Below are 18097 nucleotides of genomic sequence, written 5' to 3' on the forward strand. Positions count from 1 at the left end.
TTATTTGAGGGTTTTCTAGCATGAACCGCCTTTTTAAGGTCATGCCATAGCATCTCAATTGGATTCAGGTCAGGACTTTGACTAGGCCACTCCAAAGTCTTCATATTGTTTTTCTTCAGCCATTCAGAGGTGGATTTGCTGGTGTGTTTTGGGTCATTGTCCTGTTGCAGCACCCAAGATCGCTTCAGCTTGAGTTGACGAACAGATGGCCGGACATTCTCCTTCAGGATTTTTTGGTAGACGTAGAATTCATGGTTCCATCTATCACAGCAAGCCTTCCAGGTCCTGAAGCAGCAAAACAACCCCAGACCATCACACTACCACCACCATATTTTACTGTTGGTATGATGTTCTTTTTCTGAAATGCTGTGTTCCTTTTTCGCCAGATGTAACGGGACATTTGCCTTCCAAAAAGTTCAACTTTTGTCTCATCAGTCCACAAGGTATTTTCCCAAAAGTCTTGGCAATCATTGAGATGTTTCTTAGCAAAATTGAGACGAGCCCTAATGTTCTTTTTGCTTAACAGTGGTTTGCGTCTTGGAAATCTGCCATGCAGGCCGTTTTTGCCCAGTCTCTTTCTTATGGTGGAGTCGTGAACACTGACCTTAATTGAGGCAAGTGAGGCCTGCAGTTCTTTAGACGTTGTCCTGGGGTCTTTTGTGACCTCTCGGATGAGTCGTCTCTGCGCTCTTGGGGTAATTTTGGTCGGCCGGCCACTCCTGGGAAGGTTCACCACTGTTCCATGTTTTTGCCATTTGTGGATAATGGCTCTCACTGTGGTTCGCTGGAGTCCCAAAGCTTTAGAAATGCTTTATAACCTTTACCAGACTGATAGATCTCAATTACTTCTGTTCTCATTTGTTCCTGAATTTCTTTGGATCTTGGCATGATGTCTGGCTTTTGAGGTGCTTTTGGTCTACTTCTCTGTGTCAGGCAGCTCCTATTTAAGTGATTTCTTGATTGAAAAGGTGTGGCAGTAATCAGGCCTGGGGTGGCTACGGAAATTGAACTCAGGTGTGATACACCACAGTTAGGTTATTTTTTTAACAAGGGGGCAATTACTTTTTCACACAGGGCCATGTAGGTTTAGATTTTTTTTCTCCCTAAATAATAAACATCATCATTTAAAAACTGCATTTTGTGTTTACTTGTGTTATATCTGACTAATGGTTAAATGTGTTTGATGATCAGAAACATTTTGTGTGACAAACATGCAAAAGAATAAGAAATCAGGAAGGGGGCAAATAGTTTTTCACAGCACTGTATATAGATGGAAGAACACGCTGAGCCTTTGATTTACTTGGAAGTGGGCTAATATCAAACATAATCATAATTCAACACAGTATAACATTCATTTCTATAGCACACTCTCATCCTAAGATTGTAACCCAAAGTGATTTACAAGATGTTAAAGAAAAAGCTTGAACGACAAGAATAACAAAATAGAATGAGATACCAAAAACAGTAAAATAGAATAAATCAACACACACTGACACGGCAGATCTACTGGTCTCTATATATACTGCTCAAAAAAATGAAAGGAACTCTTTTGAATGAGAGTGTAGCATCAAGTCAATGACACTTGTGGGCTATTGATCTGGTCAGTTAAGTAGCAGAGGAGCTTGTTCATCAGTTTCAGCTGCTTTGGTGCACTGGAGGAGCAACAATGAGACGACCCCCCAAAACAGGAATGAATGGTGGAGGGAGGCCACTGACATTTTTCCCTCCTTATTTGTTTTGTCACTCGTTTTGCATTTGGCTACGGTCATTGTCACCACCGGTAGCATGAGGCCATACCTGGACCCTACAGAGTTTGGTGGCACAGGTAGTCCAACTTCTCCAGGATGGCACATCAATACGCGCCATTGCCAGAAGGTTTGCTGTGTCTCCCAGCACAGTCTCAAGGGCATGGAGGAGATTCCAGGAGACAGGCAGTTACTCTAGGAGAGCTGGACAGGGCCCCTCGTAGAAGATCCTTAACCCATCACCAGGACCGGTATCTGCTCCTTTGGGCAAAGACGAACAGAATGAGTACTGCCAGAGCCTATAAAATGACCTCCAGCAGGCAGGCCACTGGTGTGAAAGTCTCTGACCAAACAATCAGAAACAGACCTCATGAGGGTGGCCTGAGAGCCCGACGTCCTCTACTGAGCCCTGTGCTCACTGTCTGCCCGGCACAGTGGAGCTTGATAGGCATTTGCTATAGAATATCAGAATTGGCAGGTTCACCACTGGCGCCCTGTGCTTTTCACAGATGAGAGCAGGTTCACCCTGAGCACATGTGACAGATGTGAAAGGGTCCGGAGAAGCCGTGGAGAACGTTATGCTGCCTGTAACATTGTTCAGCATGACCGATTTAGTGTAGGGTCAGTGATGGTCTGGGGAGGCATATCCATTGAGGGACGCACAAACCTCTACAGTCTAGACAACGGCACCTTGACTGCCATTAGGTATTGGGGTCCTGGGTTCTTCCTGGTGCATGACAATGCCTGGCCTCATGTGGCGAGAGTAAGCAGGCAGTTCCTGGAGGATGAAGGAATTGATACCATTGACTACCCCCCCCCCCCCCCACTCACTCACCTGACCTAAATTCAAGAGAACACCTCTGGGTGGAACATTATGTTTCAGTCGATCAGACACCTCAGCCTGTTCAGGGACTCAGTGATGCCCTGGTCCAGATCTGGGAGGAGATCCCCCAGGACACCATCTCATTAGGACATTGTCAGGCATGCATACAAGCACGTGGTGGGGGACATACAAACTACTGAGTACAACTTGGAGTTGCTGCAAAGAAAGTTCGTTAAAATGGACTCACCTGCCTGCCGTATCATTTTTTCCCTTTGATTTTCAGGGTATCTTTGAATGCAGCCCTCTGTCAGTTCATCATTTTCATTTCTATCAAACGATGTGCCATCCTTTCGTTCCTAACACATTACCATATCAGTCCATAGCAGTAGAGATAGCCAGCAGGTATTTTTTTCCCATTGAGATCTGATGTGTTTTCAAAGTGCTCCTTTTATTTTTTTGAGCAGTTTATATAAAATCCAACATCTGTCTGTCTGTCTGTCTTTTCACGAGAGAACGACTTAACGGATTTAGATTGGGTTTTTTTTCTATAATATGCTTGAACATTTCAGTTGATTTTGAGACTTCTCTCATTGTAGTAAGAATAATTGTTTGTGGTATCGATTTATTTGCGCAAATCCGAGAGAGACTCATCGGGCTGCGGGGCCCTCCTCACCCATGCACCAGCCTCGGGGTGTAACCTTAACTTTGCTTAGCTAGCGAACGAGAGAACAACTTAACGGATTTAGATCGGGGTTTGTCTATAATTTGTTTGAACATTCCAGTTGATTTTGCGACTTCCCTTATCACGCTAAGTATCATAGTTCGCTTGCGGTACGGATTTATTAGCACAAGTCCGAGAGAGACTCACTCATGCGTCTGTCCTGGGGTGTAACCTTAACTCCGCTTAGCTAGCGAGCGAGAGAACGACTTAACAGATTTAGATCGGGTTTTTGTCTATAATTTGCTTGAACATTTCAGTTGATTTTGAGACTTCTCTCATTGCACTAAGAATAATTGTTTGTGGTATCGATTTATTTGTGTGAATCCGAGAGTGACTCATCGGGCTGTAGGGCCCTCCTCACTCATGCGCCAGCCTCGGGGTGTAACCTTAACTCTGCTTAGCTAGTGAACGAGAGAACGACTTAACGGATTTAGATCGGGTTTTTGTCTATAATTTGTTTGAACATTCCAGTTGATTTTGCGACTTCCCTTATCACGCTAAGTATCATAGTTTGCTTGTGGTACCGATTTATTAGCACGAGTCCAAGAGAGACTCACTCACGCGTCTGTCCTGGGGTGTGACCTTAACTTCGCTTAGCTAGTGAACGAGAGAACGACTTCACAGATTTAGATCGGGTTTTTGTCTATAATTTGTTTGAACATTCCAGTTGATTTTGCGACTTCCCTTATCACGCTAAGTATCATAGTTTGCTTGTGGTACCGATTTATTAGCACGAGTCCAAGAGAGACTCACTCACGCGTCTGTCCTGGGGTGTGACCTTAACTTCGCTTAGCTAGCGAGTGAGAGAACGACTTCACGGATTTAGATCGGTTTTGTCTATAATTTGTTTGAACATTCCAGTTGATTTTGCGACTTCCCTTATCACGCTAAGTATCATAGTTCGATTGCGGTACCGATTTATTAGCACGAGTCTGAGAGAGACTCACTCACGCGTCTGTCCTGGGGTGTAACCTTAACTCTGCTTAGCTAGCGAGCGAGAGAACAACTTAACGGATTTATATCGGGTTTTTGTCTATAATTTGCTGGAACAATTCAGTTGATTTTGAGACTTCTGTCATTGCACTAAGAATAATTGTTTGTGGTATCGATTTATTTGTGCGAATCCGAGAGAGACTCATCGGACTGCAGGGCCCTCCTCACTCATGCGCCAGCCTCGGGGTGTAACCTTAACTCTGCTTAGCTAGCGAACGAGAGAACGACTTAACGGATTTAGATTGGGTTTTTGTCTATAATTTGTTTGAACATTCCAGTTGATTTTGCGACTTCCCTTATCACGCTAAGTATCATAGTTCGCTTGCAGTACCGATTTATTAGCACGAGTCCGAGAGAGACTCACTCATGCGCCAGCCTCGGGGAGTAACCTTAACTCCACTTAGTTAGCGAACGAGAGAACAACTTAATGGATTTAGATCTTTTCTTTCTATAATTTGCTTGAACATTCCGGTTGGTTTTGTGACTTCTCTCATCGCGCTGAGAATCATAGTTTGCTTGCAGGAGAGATATATTCTTGCTAATCCGAGACAGAGGCTGCAGGCCGAGGGGGAAGGGGAAGCGTGACGGCAGGAGTGGGGAGCTGGTCGGTACCCTTGTCACTGTCCTGTTTCACTACTGTTTTCACTGTAATTTAATCCTGACACTCTGTATATCCAATTCATTATAATAACCATTCAAAATCTGTACTAACCCCTACTCTCTCTTCTGTTTCCTTTTCCGGTGTCCTATTGGTGGTGGCTTGTGCCACCACCATCTACCCAAAGCACCATGATGTTCCAAACAATGATGGATGGATTAAAAGCCAGAAGTCTGTATAACCATCAGCATCAAGTGACTCCGTGAGAACCCTAACTACAAAGAGGACTATTTCATTTATGTTAGGTAGAATGCCCAAGGGGACTGGGCGGTCTCGTGGCCTGGAAACCCCTACAGATTTTATTTTTTTCTCCAGCCTTCTGGAGTTTTTTTTTGTTTTTTCTGTCCACTCTGGCCATCGGACCTTACTCCTTCTTATGTTAACTAAGGTTGTCTTATTTTAATTTCTTATTTGTCTTTTATTCTTCTTTTCTTCATTATGTAAAGCACTTTGAGCTACTTTTTGTATGAAAATGTGCTATATAAATAAATGTTGTTGTTGTTGTTGTTGTACTACACAGGTTGAGCCGCAGGTCACGGCTAGTAATAGATAAAGTTGAGTCCTAATTTATAGACTTGTTTTTAAGTCTCTAAGGATAAGTGTGATGGTCTAGTTAGATGGCCGGATAGGGAAAAAAAAACAAACCTCCTGCTGGTGAGAAAACGAGAAAAACAATTCTGCAGCCCAATAGACCACCCAGCCCCTCCACTGGGCATTCTACCTGATATACTTGTGCTTCACTCGTTTCTGAATTGTTTTTAGCTTCGTCCTCGAAGATTCGATGAGTGGATCTCACCAACAGGTGCAGCATCACAAGTGGCTGTACAGGGCTTTTCTAGAAAGAAAATAAAGAAAGGTAGAGAAAAATAATAACTGCAAATCCGTGATATTTCTATTCGTGTGCAAAAATGTAGCTAAGGAAATGTCAAAATAAAAAGTGGGATTTTTTGGATTTTTTTTTTTAAATGTTTTATGCTGTTAGCCTGACATATCTCTACTAGTAATGTATTCCAGATTTTTCGGTGCATAACAGGAAAAAGGCCACCTCATTATTTCTTATACTTAGCTCTTGGAATAATAAGCAGATCTGTGTTTGAAGATCTAAGATTACGCTGAGGCTGTCTTATCGTATGTGCACTGGCCAGGGCCCGCAATGTTTCTGATGCCTATGTACTGTATGTTTCAGTTTTGGTATCAAAACAGGGGACCCAGTGCACTACTTTGCCCCGGGGGCCTATGATGCTGTTAAGACGACCCTGATTACGACCTGGGAATGGACAGACACTCCAAAATATAGGAAGGAGCAAGATTAGAGCTTTATACACATTGTAAGATGGCCGCTGTATAGCACCCGACCCAACACAGATTGGACACGGGAGACACATGTAAAATAAACAGACTTTTATATTTCTTCTTCTGTGGGCTACGCCTTCCCCTACCCACAGACACAACACAGTCCCAAGTACACAAGTAACAAAGCACTTCTCTTTCGTCTGTGGCACCACCATTCCTCCCAGGCAACCTTGTCCTCCTCCACTCGACTCTGGCCCCTGAGTAGTGGACCCTGGCCCTTTTTATAGCCCACCCAGAAGTGCTCCAGGTGTTTGATCACCTGTTTCTAATTGCACTTCCGGGCGGGGCTGTAGCGGTGTCCAGGCCGCCTCAGGGACCCATGCAGCACCCCCTGGTGGCCACCCCAGATCCCAACAGGGCTGTGGAGAACTCCATCTCCCATGGAGCCCTGCGGGAAACTGAGGCACCAACATCAGCCAGGGAGGCTGCCACCAAGCGTCCTGGAGGAGGTGCTGAGACGTCTATGGTTGCTCCCCCGGAATATATGTAGAAGGGTCGTCCCGGCTCTGGCCTCCCGCAACAACATATAAATATGTTGTGAGGTCAAATGTATTGTAAAGCTGCAAGCAAAATGTAGGAGTGAGATACTTCTGCCCTCAAAATGCAAAGGTGTCCTCTGGTATCGAGTTAAAGAGTTTAAGCTGTAACTCCAAGTGATAAATGCCAATCCTTTGTAGTGTAGGCATTAGAGGCGACTGCTCTAAGACTACACGGGAAGCTCCATCTCCAAGAAAATGTCAAAAAAAATTGTCAAATAAGTCCTGTTGTATTTACACTGCTGTTACAAAGAGAGCGCTAGTACGTGTTCAACTTTGTGGCTAGTTCATTCAGAATCAGCAATACTTTCTTGCAGGTCGTCTAACATGATTTTTTTATCTCATATACTTCCATGGCGGCACAATCCACTAAAACCCATTGAAGTGCAGTTTCACTGGCCTTCAATGGCTCTTCAGAATATGCTTTGTTTTCAGTGCACCAAAGCTAGACGTTTATTGGATAAATCTTTCAAAATGTCATGACCAGGAAAGCTCAGCATCTCAGGGAGTAAATGGGAGCAGTGGGCTGGCCCGGATGCTGGGCTGCTGTACGATGATTGGAGGAACTGTCAAAGGGGCTGGACCTCTATTTGATTGACAGCGTTTTGGCATCGGAGCATTTCAAGTTCAGTCCCATGTGGATTTGTGGCTGGTGAAGCTGTGAGAAAAGCTGCTGCTCGAAGTCTGTGATTTGCTAGCGATACAGTCCATTCTTTTCATTTGTACATATTCTACTGTAAGTAAAAACATACAGTCATATGAAAAAGTTTGGGAACCCCTCTCAGCCTGCATAATAATTGACTCTCCTTTCAACAAAAAAGATAACAGTGGTATGTCTTTCATTTCCTAGGAACATCTGAGTACTGCGGTGTTTTCCAAACAAAGATTTTTAGTGACACAGTATTTAGATGTATGAAATGAAATCAAATGTGAAAAACTGGCTGTGCACAAATGTGGGTCCCCTTGTCATTTTGCTGATTTGAATGCCTGTCACTGCTCAATGCTGATTACTTACAACACCAAATTGGTTGGATGAGCTCGTTAAGCCTTGAACTTCATAGACAGGTGTGTCCAATCATGAGATATAAAGGTATTTAAGGTGGTCAATTACAAGTTGTGCTTCTCTTTGACTCGCCTCTGAAGAGTGACAGCATGGGATCCTCAAAGCAACTCTCAAAAGATCTGAAAACAAAGATTGTTGAGTCTCATGGTTTAGGGGAAGGCTACAAAAAGCCATCTCAGAGGTTTAAACTGTCAGTTTCAACTGTAAGGAATGGAATCAGGAAATGGAAGGCCACAGGCACAGTTACTGTTAAACCCAGCAGGTCTGGCAGGCCAAGAAAAATACAGGAGTGGCATATGAGCAGGATTGTGAGAATGGTGACAGACAACCCACAGATCACCTCCAAAGACCTGCAAGAACATCTGGCTGCAGATGGTGTATCTGGACATCGTTCTACAATTCAGCGCAATTTGCACAAAGAACATCTGTATGGCAGGGTGATGAGAAAGAAGCCCTTTCTGCACTCACGCCACAAACAGAGTCGCTTGTTGTATGCAAATGCTCACTTAGACAAGCCAGATTCATTTTGGAACAAAGTGCTTTGGACTGATGAGACAAAAATTGAGTTATTTGGTCATCACAAAAAGCGCTTTGCACGGCGGAAGAAGAACACCGCATTCCAAGAAAAACACCTGCTACCTACTGTCAAATTTGGTGGAGGTTCAATCATGCTGTGCGGCTGTGTGGCTAGTTCAGGGACTGGGGCCCTTGTTAAAGTCGAGGGTCGGATGAATTCAACCCAATATCAACAAATTCTTCAGGATAATGGTCAAGCATCAGTCACAAAGTTGAAGTTACGCAGGGGTTGGATATTCCAACAAGACAATGACCCAAAACACAGTTCAAAATCTACAATGGCATTCATGCAGAGGGAGAAGTTCAATGTTCTGGAATGGCTGTCACAGTCTCCTGACTTGAATATCATCGAAAATCTATGGGATGATTTGAAGCAGGCTGTCCATCAAATTGAACTGAACTGGAGAGATTTTGTATGAAGAATGGTCAACAATACCTCCATCCAGAATCCAGACACTCATCAAAGGCTATAGGAGGACAGCGTCTAGAGGCTGTTAGATTTACAAGAGGAGGCTCAACTAAGTATTGATGTCATATCTCTGTTGGGGTGCCCACATTTATGCACCTGTCTAATTTTATTATGATGCATATTGCATATTTTCTTTTAATCCAATAAACTTAATGTCACTGCTGAAATCCTACTGTTTCCATAAGGCATGTCAGATATTAAAAGGAAGTTGCTACTTTGAAAGCTCAGCCAATGAGAAACAAAAACCCAAAGAATTAAGAGGGGTTCCCAAACTTTTCATATGACTGTATAAGATATCCCCTGAAAATAAGCCCTACTGCATCTTTTGGAGCAAACATTAATATAAGACTCGGTCTTATTTTCGGGGTAACATGGTAGAATGAGGGCGGTCATTCAGTGGTGACATCAGGATGGCCCCGCCCACAAAACAAACGGAATACCAGAGAACACAAAAACGCAATCTATTGATACTAAACATTAAATAAACAGAGCAATAAACATGTGAATAACGGTTTACAACAAACAAAAAAGATGCAGAAAAGGAAGTTGAAGTCGTTGAAATAACCCCGGCTGACACATAACACATTGGCACAAGCCTGGACACTGATCAACCTGACAACATAACTATGGACTGTAGAAAGGAACCTGAAAAACACAGAAAAAACATACGAAAGGAACCCCAGCCAGGGACTGAGCCCTGAGAGCCACCACTGCTGCCCCCTGTGCCACTCATCTATAGTGGCCAGAAATGCAGACATGTTTTAAATGCACCTGGTCCACACCTTTATAGCAAATTCTTTAAACTTGGGAAAGTTAATGCTAATATTTAATCAAAATTAACCACCCCCCTCCCCTTTAAGGACTGAGTCTTTGTAATTTTATGACAGAGTCAGGGGAAGTGTATGAAACCAGTGTGTCAAGTAATTATCTGCAGGACTACATAGCTGGCAAGCATCAATTCAACAAATGCTTTGGGGGGCAGGTGTGAAAGGTATTTTGTGCCCCCACTAGTCTGAAGTATGGTTGTTTGGAATTGATTTGAATTGGAGGCCATTCACCCTATTGGTGTAAGGATTTAGACAAAGAAGGTATACATTTGGTTGCTTTGCCCCTCCCCCCCTCTCTCTTACACCATTATGATGAATCCTTAAGTGGCCGAGGTCCGGCTTACTTGTCTGGACTTATGACTTACAAACCAGAGCGGACATTAAGATCCCAAGATGCCGGTGTGCTTATGATTCTAAGGATTAAAAAAGTAGCAGTGGGAGGTTGAGCTTTTAGTTACAGGGCCCCTAAACTGTGGAGTGGTCTGCCTGCTACTATAAGAGATGCCCCTTCGGTCTCAGCTTTTAAATCCCAGCTGAAGACTCACGACTTCAGTTTAGCCCACCCTGACTAGAGCTGCTTATTAACTGTACAGACTACATCTCTGTTGTTGGTCATTAGAACTAAAACATAAGTAACATGATAGAAATTGTTACTGACTCTCACCTGTTCGGTTTCTTTTCTCGGTACTCTAATGTGGCACTTGGTGCCATTGCCCACCTGCCAAGTTGTTATGCCTGGCTAAGATAAAGTCATCTCTGATGGAGGATTGCAGGAATCGTGGGGTACAGGGGTCCTTTCATCAGATTCGCTGGCCCAGCGCTGTCTCAGCTGTGAAATGGCCAATTGCGGGAGGCAGCTTGATGGCTGAGGTCTCCAGGACTCTAAACAAATCCAAATCATATTCTGTGATATCATCTACTGCTAAATTCTGATCCGTACGTGTAATATTTCTATTTCACTATTGTATTGTATTGAGGATTACTTGTGTTCTGTTCTGTGTATTGTATTGTATTGTATTGACCCCCTTCTTTTGACACCCACTGCACGCCCAACCTACCTGGAAAGGGGTCTCTCTTTGAACTGCCTTCCCCAAGGTTTCTTCCATTTTTTCCCCTACAAGGATTTTTTTTGAGTTTTCTTTCCTTGTCTTCTTAGAGAGTCAAGGCTGGGTGGCTGTCAAAACGCAGGGCCTGTTAAAGCCCATTACGGCACTTCTTGTGTGATTATGGGCTATAAAAAAATAAATTGTATTGTATTGTATTGTAAGGAGCATCTATCACACACCATGGACTGAAAAGACCACACTGAGAAGCACAACTTGACAGCCATATTGAGACAGGCATGCGGTTTGTTCTGAAGAAAGCTGACTAAAAAAGACGCCTTAACTAGAGATATTTTAAGTAATTAAAAAGTCTGTGTGTCGCCTGAAACTCCACATCAGCATTTATCAGGTTGTATGGTGGCCAATATTCAAATGTACTTTGCTTATTGTTATTATTTTATGAATTTTACCAATAATACATTATTTAAAGTTGTAACTTAACTCCTGCATGTCTTTTACTCTATGTAATTGCCTGAAGTTATAGATGTAGAAGGGGAGGTAGGGAGAAGTTATAAAGTACAATACCATATAAACAGTGGTAAGTTTATGGCACAGTTTTCGAACTCCAGTCCTGGAAGGCCACAGTGGCTGCAGGTTTTCATTCTAACCATCTTCTTCATTAGTGACATGGTTTTGCTGCTAATTAACTTATTTTTGCCTTAATTTTAATTAACTTGACTCAGGCCTCTTAGTTGTCTCTTTTTTCTTAATTAGCAGCCAAACAATAATGAGACACAAAACAAGCCGCCACATGACCAGCTCACCTGTGCCCATCACACAATATCTGAAAATAAAGAAAGGTGAAGGTCTCAGTAAGATTGATCTCTCAGGTCACCAGAACATTTTGACGGTGGTCTTAGAAAAAACAGAAAATCAACAGTCTGCTGTGGCAGAATGAGATCAGCAACAAGCCATGGAATTAAGTAACGGGTTTAATTACCAGCAAGAATCGGCTTCTCATTAAGAAACTGGTTGGAGTGAAATTGGATGGAGTTTGAAATCCCAGTTTAGCTGGTCATCTGTCAGCTTGTTTACACTTCATTTCTGTTTGGTTCACATTTACTAAAGAAAGGAATCAATTCAAAGGACTGAATCCTTAAAAACAAGGCTATTAAAATGATGGGAAAAGGAGTTAATTATCAGTGAAAACTGGTCAGCAATTAGGAAAAGGGTTAGAATGAAAACCTGCAGCCACTGCGGCCCTCCAGGACTGGAGTTCGACACCCCTGGTCTATGAGATTTGAGGCATTCTGACAAATACTACACAATAAAGAATACAAAAGGGGAAAGTAGAGTAATAGAGAGCTCTACCAATACAACACAGTTGCTAACACCTGGCAAGTCAGTACGTAACCTTGAGGTTGAAACTGACGAGCAGCTAACTTCTTCTGACCACATTTGTATTGTTTCTCGTTAATGCAGGTTCACGCTGTACAACATCTATAAGTTCAGATCTTATCTGACAAGAGTATGCAACACAACGTCTGGTCCAGGCTTTGGTCTTGTCGCTTCTGAACTACTACAACTCGCTTCTGGCAGAAGAACCCGCATCTACTATCACTGATGATCCAGAATGCAGCGGCCCACCTTGTATTTAACCAGCCGAGACAGGCACATGTCACTCCTCTCTTCAGGTTGCTACATTGGCTCCCTGTAGCAGCACACATTAAGCTCAAATCCTTGATGCTTGAACTACAGAGTAGTCAGTGGGTCAGCACCTGAGTACATGGAGACACTGGTGAGGTGCTCTGCTTCTTCTCACCCACTCATGTCTACTAGTGAACAGCATCTGGTGATGCCACCTCTACATTGGTATCATGTCTCAATCCAGACTCTTTTCCTGTGTAGTTCCTAGTTGGTGGAACAGGTTGCCCACCTCCTTCCGTAATGCTGACTCCCTTGATGTATTTAAGAAGTGATTGACAGGTAGAAAATTCTTTGTTAGTTGTAATTATACTTCACAGACCCCTGATATTCTATATGGTGTTCTGTCCTGAGTTCGCCGCTCTTTTCGATCTCCATGCTTCCATGAGATCAGATTATCTCAAGGTATAACGTGAGCTACCAGAGCTACGCTGACGACACACAACTGTATTTATCAATAGCGCCTGATGACCCCGACTCTCTTGATTCACTGACACAATGTCTTCCTTGTGTTTCTGAATGGATGAGTAGTAAGTTTCTAGTAGTAACTAAATAACGAGAAAACAGAAATCTTAGTGATTGGCAAAAATGTATATAATGAGGGTATTAGAAATAAACTTCATCCATTAGGCTTAAAAGTCAAGACAGAGATAAAGAATTTAGGGGTAATTATTGACTCTGGCCTAAATTTTAAATCACATATTAATCAGATCACTGGGACAATGAGATCCCTTACAACTTTGCAAAATACTGAAAAAAGAGTTCACGCTTTTGTTTTTAATTGACTAGATTACTGTAACGCACTCCTCTCAGGATCACCCAAAAAAAGACATCAATCAATTACAACAAGTGCAGAATGGAGCTGACAGAATCTTAACTAGGAAAAGAAAAGCCAAGCACATCACACCAGTTTTGATGTCACTACATTGGTTACCAGAGCCATTTAGCACTGACGTTAAAATACTGCTTATGGTTTACAAAGCCTTAAATAATCTGCTCCATGTTATATCTCAGAATGTCTCTCACCTTACACTTCAAATAGTAACCTTAGATCTTCAAATGAGGGTCTGCTTAGAATTCTAAGAGCTGGTGAGGCGGCCTTCTGCTGTTATGCCCCTAAAATCTGGAATAGCTGACCGATAGAAATTCACCAGGCTAATACGGTGGAGCACTTTAAAAACTGTTAAAAACAAAATACTTTAACATGGCTTTCTCAGAGCTTCATTTTAGTGTAACCCTGATATTCTGTATATGCATTGAATTATCATTTTTATCATAGCTCCACAATCTGTACTGACCCCTACTTTCTCTGCTGTTCTTTTTCCGGTTTTCTGCAGTGGTGATCTGCACCCCCACCACCTGATCAGGGCACCGTGACGTCCCTACATTGATGGATTGAAGGCCAGAGGTCCACATGACCATCATCATCTAATTCTTCCACGTGGAGCCTGAAAACCATGAGGACTGATTGAGATCATTGATGTGAGGTAGAATGCCCAGTGGGGGCTGAGTGGTCTCGTGGTCTGCAGATTTTTTTTTTTTTTTTTTTCTCCAGCCATCTGGAGATTTTTTTTTGTTTTTTCTGTCCTCCTTGGCCATCGGACCTTACTTTATTCTTTGTTAACTAGTATTGCCTAATTTTCTTTTTTCTTTCTTCATCTTGTAAGGCACATTGAGCTACATCATTTGTATGAAAACATGCTATAGAAATAAATGTTGTTGTTGTTGCTATTGTTGGAGGATTTCATGTTGAACACATGCAACCACATTGTCTCAGAAACGGATGTGGTCTTTGACGTTGTGTAGCAGAGGGCTGGCTATGGATGGTCTTCACTGCAAAGAAGTCATTGAGAGCCTCCTTGCTTTTGCAAAGGAGGAGAGGCCAGAAGAGGTTTTCAAAGCTGTTTATGCAAAAGCGGCACGTCTCACGTCTGACCCTCAAAACGAGCCTAGGCCAAAGCGTTGGCGTCTGTCACCATTGCAAGATCCACAGGAGCGATAGAGAAATCTGCTCCATACGATTGTCTAAGATGGCCGTGTTTCTCTGTGTTTTTCAAATCTGAAAAGTATGCGCGCTTCCTAGAGCTAATCGATCCATGGAAATTAGATGAAATTAGACAGGTGTTTCCTGAGGAGGCAGTCCAAAGTGTCCTGAAAGTTATGGCCATTTCTTTGATTCAGGGAGACTAAGATCTGAACTCCCAGTCCATTATTCAAATTGTGACTTGCATTGCCATAGATAGATAGATAGATCCATAGTGGTAAGCTGTGTGATTTCTTGGTGTAACACCCTAGTACTAGGGTGTTGTGTACCATGTTAGCCATTATGAATGTAATTAGAAGTCAAGCATCTCGCCTGAAGAAGGGGCCTGAGTTGCCTCGAAAGCTTGCATATTGTAATCTTTTCAGTTAGCCAATAAAAGGTGTCATTTTGCTTGACCTCTCACTGAAACCTTTAAAGAAATTCTACCAAGAATTGATTGATAAAGGAAAAAACAGATAAGTATTGAGAATAAAATTAGTGTGCTTGGTACTCAGCTTGAAGAAAGTAAGCAAACTTGTATTGAAAAAGCTGAACAGTTGATATCCAAAGTCAAAGTCAAAGTGAACTTTATTGTCATCTCAACCATATACAAGTACACAGATAGACGAAATTGCGAAGCTCAGGGTCCACAGTGTAACAACATGACGTGCAAATAATAATTTAAGAATAGAATTAAAATTTAAATTAAAACACAAACAAGACAAGACATTGCGCAAAGACAAGACAAAGACAAAGAAGTAGCAGCAATATTGATGTGTAAGATATGTAATATAATCCTCTTTAATAAAATCCCTGTGTGCGTCCATGTGTCCGTGTGTGTGTGTCTTCTGGTGAAATGCGCATGCACGGAGCACGGTGCGATGCTTCAAAGGCTGCCTGACGCGTCACACAAGACAGAGAGGGCGGGACCTATAAAATATCGCGTGGCCGATCCAATTGGATTTTGGTAAATGAGGTAAGACCTAAAACATAACGCACGAAAAATCCAATCGGGTACTGAGACGCAGAGACCAGCTTCCCCAAAGAGGTGGGATTAGTGTTTGTTGTTCACTCTGAGGATGTCAGATTTGTGATTAACAAACTTGGCCCAGTAAAGTGTAAAGTGTTTTCCTAAATATACGAATTTTCATGATATTACAATAGGATGACTTTTAAAAGTAGATTTATTTTCGCGCACATAAAATCCATTGCTGGGGAGACGCCATAAATACAATAATCAGCTGCATGCCAGCACAGATTAAAATACTTGCTGGAGAGACGTATTACTGTGAGAGAAAATTAAAGGCACACAATACAGTGACGCATATTACAGCCACATACAAGCCAGTATTACTGTAACAGAAAATAGATGGTCCTGTGCCATTTAATATAGACTGTTCCTACTAATGTTTATGCACTACTATTCTAGCGCCCGTTATTGTAACGGGCTTAATGTCTAGTAAATAAATAAGAGATATAGATAATACAGAAATTATCAGTGTATGATAATAGTTGTTTAAGACGTGTAAACAATGACAGGTCAGAATGTTTCACAGCAGAAGGATATCAAGAGTGTCAAAATACTTAAAGGTCAGTATGAGATCTTCAGGTCTTTTTCTCCTTGCACACTCGTCTTTGCAGGACAGTGGCTCGCATGTATAAAAGTTCTGTTTTTAGAGGTGGTTGAGGCCGTGTGGAAGATCCCAGGGGCAGCATGGAGTTAAGGAGTCTGACAGCTTGGGGGTTAAAACTCTCCTGCAGCCTGGCAGATCTGGCTTTGATGCTGCAGTATCTTCTCTTGGATGGCAGAAGTGTGAAAAATCCATGTGAGTGGTGTAAAGGGTCCTGCACAATGCTGCAGGCCTTGCGTACACTGCATTTGTAAAATATGTCCTGTAGTGAAGGGAGAGGCACCCCAATAATGTTCTCTGCTGTCTTCACTATCCTTTGCAGGCGCTTGCGGTCGGATATGTTGCAGTTGCCATACCAGGCCGTGATGCAGCCGGTCAGAACACTCTCAATGGTGCCTCTGTAGAACATGGTGAGGATGGAAGGGGGAAGACTTGCTCGCTTCATTCCCCTCAGGAAGTGTAGTCACTGCTGGGCTTTCTTGTTTAGTGATGAGGTGTTATGTGTCCACGTAAGTTCCTCAGTTATGTGCACACCGAGGAACTTGGTACTCCTAACAGTCTCCACATCTAAACCGTTGATGCTGAGTGAGACGTGGGCAGGATGTGATTTTCTGAAGTCCACGATTATCTCTTTTGTCTTGTCGACATTGAGAGATAGATTGTTGTCTTCACACCATGCAGACAGCTGTTCCACCTCATCTCTGTATGCTGTTTCATCATCCCTGCTTATCAGTCCCAGCACCGTTGTATCATCCGCAAACTTGATGATGTGGTTGGCGTTGTGTGTGGCTGTGCTGTCGTGAGTCAGCAGGGTGAACAGCAGTGGACTAAGCATGCAGCCCTGCGGTGCTCCAGTGCTCAGTGTGATGTTGCTGGAAGTGTTGCAGCCCATCTGAACTGACTGGGACCTCTCTGTCAAGAAGTCCAGGATTCAATTGCAGAGGGTGGTGTTCAGGCCCAACCTGTTCAGTTTTACAACCAGCTTTTGAGGGATGATTGTGCTGAAGGCAGAGCTAAAGTCTATGAATAGCATCCTGACATATGTGTCTTTTTTATTCAGATGTGTCAGGGAGAGGTGAAGGGCAGAGCATATGGCATCCTCAGTTGACCTGTTTGAGCGGTATGCAAACTGAAGAGGGTCAAGGGAGGCAGGGAGCTTAGTCTTTATGTGTGACATGACTAACCTTTCGAAGCACTTCATTATGATTGGCGTGAGTGCAACTGGTCAGTAGTCATTCAGGCATGTCACTGATGACTTCTTCGGCACTGGTATGATGGTGGTCGACTTGAAACATGCTGGGACTGATGACTGGCTCAGAGATGTGTTGAAGATGTCTGTGACGACACCAGCCATTTGACTGGCACATTCTTTGAGCACACGACCAGGTATGTTATCAGGTCCTGTAGCCTTGCGTGGATTGACTCTGGAATTGATCCGCTGCTGATTTGTGAGATTCGCAGCATGGGTAGCGCCCTCATCTCCAGATTTCATACCTCACTACATGCAAATAACAACCAATTGTGGTTGACAGCTGTGACTGACAGCTATACGAAGCATGAAGGGTGTGGCTTTGCTTGTGTGTGATTGGTCAAGTGTTACCTCTGTCAGCTGAGCTCTGTTGTTTTACATGAGCAGCCAGTTAAAACCGGGACCTGTTATTATTATAATTAAGTTATTTTGTGGGATGCCAGGACTCATAGCTTAAAATCGGGACTGTCTCGGTCAAAACAGGACATTTGGTCACCCTAAACATGACACCAGTTTTTATAATATTGAATAAATGAGTATGCACAGTAGAACCTACAGAGGTAAAGGGTGAACACCACACAGACAACATAAGCCTAGGATTTCAGCTCATGACTGTAGAGCAGATGTGCTAATCATTCTGCCATGCTGCCCATTTTTCATTTCTTTTAAACGTAAAATTAGAA

Source organism: Erpetoichthys calabaricus, chromosome 2 (genome assembly GCF_900747795.2).
Source record: "Erpetoichthys calabaricus chromosome 2, fErpCal1.3, whole genome shotgun sequence".
Taxonomy (NCBI): domain Eukaryota; kingdom Metazoa; phylum Chordata; class Cladistia; order Polypteriformes; family Polypteridae; genus Erpetoichthys; species Erpetoichthys calabaricus.